The sequence below is a fragment of the Ceratotherium simum genome, chromosome 2, assembly GCF_057802395.1.
Source record: "Ceratotherium simum simum isolate JZ-2026a chromosome 2, ASM5780239v1, whole genome shotgun sequence".
Lineage (NCBI taxonomy): Eukaryota > Metazoa > Chordata > Mammalia > Perissodactyla > Rhinocerotidae > Ceratotherium > Ceratotherium simum.
The window spans coordinates 14,294-20,438 of NC_141901.1; the positions used below are offsets into that span (position 1 = coordinate 14,294).

The 6,145-nt window shown below is 53.1% G+C and overlaps 1 pseudogene across 1 annotated transcript; it reads right to left on the reverse strand.

Moving 5' to 3' along the window:
- Positions 1-343: 343 nt before the first annotated feature.
- On the reverse strand, positions 344-4,446 carry LOC147917704 (peroxynitrite isomerase THAP4-like; annotated as a pseudogene). Its single transcript, XR_015549252.1, has 5 exons — positions 4,241-4,446; positions 3,559-3,643; positions 3,156-3,293; positions 845-1,385; positions 344-424 (listed from the first exon to the last, which is right to left on the reverse strand). The product of XR_015549252.1 is annotated as a peroxynitrite isomerase THAP4-like (transcript).
- Between the last annotated feature and the right edge of the window lie 1,699 nt (positions 4,447-6,145).

Here is a 6,145-nt window from a genome sequence, read left to right on the forward strand (position 1 = left end):
TGGCTTTCCCAGCTGACCTGCAATGCCTCCTTCCCCACCTGCTAAACCCTGACAACTACCGCTGCCTCTCGAGCGCCCTAGAGCGAGCGGGGTGAGCTCTGCAGCCTGGGCTCCCTGTCTGCAAGGGGCAGCTACCAGCAGAGCCTTCTCCCAAGACAGCAGCAGGCAGGCTGCACACAGAAGTGCTCAGGGGCCGTCTGCTGCGGAGCAGGAAACCCCTCATGATGAGCAGGCAGTGGGGGAGCCCCGAGCACCGGGACTGACCTCGGCGGGGGGCAGCAGGCTGCTAAGGCAGGGAGCCCCCTCCCTTCAGCTCGTCCAGCTCCTCCTGCAGCGTGTGCACCTGGCTGTCGGCGGCTGCCCCTCTTCAGCTCGCCGTTCTTCCCCACCTGCTCCCGCAGGCGGCACCCGTGCTCCTGTTCCCCTGGGAGCAGAAGCAGTAGGAGTGCAGCAGTCGAGGAGATCTTGGGCCCCCAGTGCTGAGAGGATGACGCAGCTGAGGGACGCAGCGCTGGTGTCCCTGTGCTCGCCCTGCACAGCTTCTGCGGCTGGCTTCAGGGTGACATCTGTTGGAGGGTGGAGGGGCTCTGGGAGGGTTTCTGAGGCATCATTGTGAATGATGAACTTGGGGGTTCTGGGCCAAGCTCTCATCAGGCCCCAGGCTGGTCCTGCTGCAACTGGGCTCCACATCTCTCTTCAGCCTCTTTTGGTCAACAGCCTCTCAAGGGACAGATGGCCTCTCTTGAGTGTGCTCTGAGAAGAAACTGTAACAAGGAAGCCAGCCAATAAATCTGCACGCCCCGATCCTGAGAGATAAAGTCATCCACGGAAATGCCACTCTCACCCAGCAGGCCCTGGCTGGGAAGAGGGGGTCTCATCGCCAGCATCTACAGCAGACGTGTTTGCATCTCCTTGGCTGCCTAATGCTGTGGAGGCCACACTGTCTCCTGGAGTTCCTTCCAGAGACTGCGCCCAATCCTGACTGGCAGCTTCCTGGGCGGCACTGGGTACAGGTTCACCCTGCAGAGTGGGTTACTTCAACTTTCGGGACCAAGGCTGGGCCCTCAGCTTTTCCCTCAAGGACCACCATGAACCTGCAGCTCCTTTCCCCTCTGCTTCACTCGCATGTTCCTCAGCCCCCCGGTGGCCTTCCTGCTGTCCTTTCTCCTGGGGCGGCCGTGGCCTTAAGCCCCCCCTTCTCAGTCAGGAGGAAGATGGAGGGCGTGTCTGTGGCTTGAGCACGTAGTACTGATCCTCCAGCCTTTCCTAGAGCATTTTATGGTGAAATGTTCACTACAGACGAAAGTATGCTTAGTGGGTTCCAGTTATCCCTGTGAACAGCTTTTAACCACTGGGCCAGATGTTTTGAGCCCATTATGTGGAGCCTGCAAGGATAAATGAAAAAGTAATTAGAAAGAAAGAATTAAATGTTTCCCCCTAAAATAATCAGCTATAAAAACAAAACAAGTGTTTTTGGGAACACCCACACCTGTAGCCACTTTGCCCATTTAAACCTTTAGTAAAGATTTAAGGAACACCTGCTTGCAACTTATTACTGGAATAGTAACATGCAAGACACACTGTCTACCTTAAAGAGGTGACCGTCTGTAGGGCAGAGAAGGAAGGAAGGTGAGGACCTCCTCCCAGGCTGTGGTAAGTGCCCTGTAGGGACACAGACGTTCTGGCAGATAACACAGGATGGCATCAAGACAACAGGAAAGGCTTCAAGAAGCCTCAGAAATAGTTCTTAGAAGCTCATGGCTGCCCAATCCTCCTGCTGTCCCTAGGATGCAAGGCTTTGGGTGCTAAAACGGGGAGGGTTGGTCCCCCTATTTGTAAGCCAGGCCAGGTGTCGGCCAGCAGAGCCTCCCAGGCACTCAGCAGGGCGCCTGGCCCCAGCTCTGCTCAAGCAGCTGAGGATGCAGGACTGCCGCCAAGAGGAGGTCAGCCCCAAGAGCTGTGGATCTGTGTTCCTCCTGTCCTCCCACTACCAGGAGGAAAGCTGCTTCCTGTACAAATCAACCAGCCCCTGCAAGGTACTGACCAAGACACTTCATAATCTCTTCTCCTCATTAAGGTAAAATCTCTATTTAGACCAAACTGTGCACATGGGGGGCTGGGGGGGGTCTGTCCCGAGGGCTTTCTGTTCCACTTGAGGTCATCTAACACCCCTGAGGCCACTGTGGACCAGACCAGGTGGATACTAGGTCCTCAGGGAGTTCCAAGCAACATGACTTTCTAACCTTTCTCAATGCTTTGTGACTGGTTACCAAAGGACCCCCACCTCTTTTGCCTCCAGACCACGTTAGACCATGACACATTGCAAGAGCAACCTTCTCTGCAGGGCTTTGCCTCATTCTCAAAAACAGTAACAAAACTTTTGGGACACAGGCTCTGAAGGAAACTGTCAAGAAAGCATGGTGGCTGACCTCTGAAACAAGCTCATGTTACTAGTTCTTTGGATAGATTGTAACAACTTCCGAATTAGAACAAACCACTGTAAACCTTCAATAAGACTACAGACAACAAGTGGCATTCAGGTCTTTCAAAATTCAATAACAACCTGCAACATGAAACAAAATGATCTGCCAGGAGGTTTTCAAAGTAGAATGTCTTCAGTGCACTGTTCTAGGACCTGCAGTGTGGAGTCCGCAGGAAAGGACTCATTGAACTAGCTGAATTCCAGAAGACCTCATGAAGGGAGCCAGGCCTTGGGGAAGGCAAACCCCTCACCCTGCTGTAGGAGCCCAAGGAGGATGTGTAGAGAGGAGCCCCTTCACCAAGTCCCCGAGGTAAGCCTCCCGGTGAGGAGTGGGCCGTGCCCTCCTCCACCCAGGATGCTGTCAGATGCAGAGTCCAAGTCCACATGGTCAGCTTCTCTATGAGGAGAGGACTGTGCCCTGCTCCCCCAGGATGCTGTCAGATGCCCAGTCTGCAGGGTCAGCCTCCCCGTGAGGAGTGGGCCTCACCCTGCTCCACCCAGGATGCTGTCAGATGCAGAGTCCCAAGTGTAAGTCTCCCCTTGAGGAGTGGGCTGAACCCTGCTCCTCCCAGGATGCTGTCTGAGTCCAAGTCCACAGGGTCATCCTCTCCATGAGGAGTGGGCCTTGACCTGCTCTGCCCAGTATGCTGTCAGACACCTCTCCAGCACTCACCTCCACCTGCAGAGCCTCCTTTCCCTGCACTGCCAGGAACCTTCTAGCAACAGAGTATCTGGGAGGTGTATCCATCCAGCAGGTACAAGCTGCATTTGCTCAGCCACATTCCTGATTGCAGAGATCAAAGCAGGCTCCCTGCCATCGAAAGAGCAGAAAAGTCACAGCAAATCCAAGAAGATAGTGACCTAAGGAAGAGCGTTTCCACACTACCCTGTTACTTGACATTTTTGGCACTAGCCCAAATCAGTGGAGAGCAGGGTGGCTGCAGGGTGGGGGTGAGAGGGTGGTGGAGGCCATAAGGTGGGCGCTGGTGGCTGTGGGGTGGCCATGGTGGCCCAAGGTGCCCTGAGCAGAGACGGTGGTGCAGACCAAGGCTACACAGCACCCAGTGCTGACTCACCTGCTGGACAGGCCCCGACCACAAAGTGCTGCCCACCTCGGGCTGGACCTCATGGGGAGCTGAGCAGGCAGTGGCGACCAGTTACCTGTGGAAGGAGAAGGTGGTTTCTCGTTGCCTGGCCAATGGGAGCAGTTCGTGGCCACCCAATGATCACCATCCAAGGCCTAAGGCTGTTGCACTGCCAGGCTCCGTCCCCCTCCTCACCACCCCTGAGAGGGACCACCACGAAGGTAGAGCTCTGGGCAACACTCTATGGGATGTGGAACTGGTCCCCGTGGCCTGCAGGACAGGAAGATGGCAGCACGTGCCCACCCGTCCTCCGTAAAGCTAGATGGCTGTGCCTGTGGGCCTGGCAAATTGCCTGCTGCCGCACGCATCCTGGGGTCACGCTGCCTAAACACTTCTGTTCTGCTGCCCAATGGGTCACTGCTGCAGTGCTCGGAGTGAATGACCCAGACCGTGGGGGAGCCAAAAGTGTGGCCCAGCCCTCCGTGAGGGGACCCTCCATACGCAAAGATGGCGACCGATGCACTTCGGCCAGCACTTCTGGCCCCGCCTGCTTTCCTCAGCCAGATTGGACTTGGCGGCTGCCCGTGCCATCGCGCTCAGTCTCCCGGGCAGCCGGAAGAGGGACACTGGTGAGGGCGTGTCCGCCCGGGGTGGCCTGGGAGGCTGCGCTCACCTGAATCCTTGGCCGCTGGGACTCGCATGTGCAGTTTGGGGTGAGACCGTGGGGCGGAGCGGGGCCCTCAGGTGGAGTGGGTGGGGCAGCACACATGGTGAGACCGGCGCATCTGACAGCCCAATCCCTACAGGTCTGGACGCTTTTCCTGTCTGGCTGCTGGAGCAGGAGGGTCAGTGGGGAGTCAGAGAGTGAAGGCAGGGCGCCAGTGGGGCTGGGGCACTGGTCTGGCAGGCCCACAGCAGCTGGAGTGGGAGGGGCAGAGGGGCATAAGGGAGGGGAGGGAGGGGTGCTGGCGGGGCTTCATTGTCGGTTCTTGGGAGGTTTTTCCTTCCCCTCCAGAAGTTAAGAAGTGGAAGTTCTGTAACTCCTGTGAAGTTAGGTTGTAGGCTGGAGGGGAGGAACCTACTCCAATGCTCACAACACACGCATGTATTTCTATTATTTCAGTGACTAATAGATCATTCAAGCTTCTTTTTCTGGGATGAAAAAGAGAATCTGAATCCATCTTGTCGGGCCTTAACTTCTTGGGGTCCTAATACAATGTGTTGGGGGCAGGGGTGGGGCATTGGTGCTTTGGTCAATGCTAGTGTTGGGAAAGAGGGAGAATCCCCCTCCACCCTTTCCCTTGAGGTTCTTATGGCTGCCCAAATAATTAAAAGACAGGTTAGCAGCAGAAAATAATACTAAGTTTAATAACATGTATACATGGGAGAAACTTGGAAATGAGCAGCTCGTCATTCTGTCTAAGCTGCTTGCTTAAGTATTGTATTGTAGCTAAAGGCGTGGAAGTTGTTCGAGTGGTAGTGGTTTGGGATTTCAGAGGGGAAGAAGATAATTCACATGGAGATATAAATGCAAATGTTTGTCTGACAACTCTTTTCAAGGCAAGCTATAGAGACTGTGGCCAGGGAGAGACAGACATTTTGATAAAATGGGCTTGTTGGTGCCTTACCTAGTGTAACATCTATTTTGTATTATATTACAGCCATCATATGATATTGGCTCTTTCCCGAAACAGGTCTTCCATGTTAAATTCTTTAGGCAGTTTGGGAGGGGAAACTCAAATGTTCTTCCTGAGTGTTCTGAGTCTTTATTGTCTTCAGCTCAAAATAATCCACATACCACAGAGGTGCATCTTGGGGTCGGCTGCCCTGAGCACCATCACTAGGATGCTTTTGCTCCAGAGGAGACAGTTCATTAATTTCTGCTGGCAGGATATTTTGGAATTTTGTAAGTTGCCTTAAAAGCATTTGTACATGGGCTCTCTTTTTCTTGCCACAGCAATTTTAGTTCCCTCATTCCTTGTAAGGAGTGATTTGCTTTCAAGTATCCCTGCATCTGTCAAGGAAGACTTTCATTTGGTTTAATTCCACCTGTCATTGAGGATGGCATTGTTTTTGCCTCCTTTTTCTTTTCCTGGCAGCTGCAACATAAGTTTACTGAAATCTCAGACTGGGAACTGTATGGTAGACGTGTAGGCAATATTTCAATGGTTTGTGTCATCTGGCCACTTATATATGTTAAGTGGCTGTAGGAAACAGTAGCCCTGACTTCCAAAGGAGCATGTTCAGCAGATGTACTTCTGATGAAGTTTGTTTAAAAAAGAAAAAGAATCAGACAGTGTTGTACTGTTTGCTGGGGGCACAGGGTAGGGGGAGGAATAGAATTATTTACTTGTCCACCTGTTCTCAGGTTATTACTGCTTGCATACCTACGACTATTCCCAGGAGAGACTTGGTTAAGGTAGAAAACAGTTTAATGTCAGTCATATTACATTACATGTGAAAGTCATCATGTTCAAGTTAGGATTAGGCATGTGATGAGTGATAATGGGACACTGAAGGCTGCTTCAAAGTAGAAAAGGTGTTGGCACTTGAAGGTCTCTATTGATGCTGATAAGAA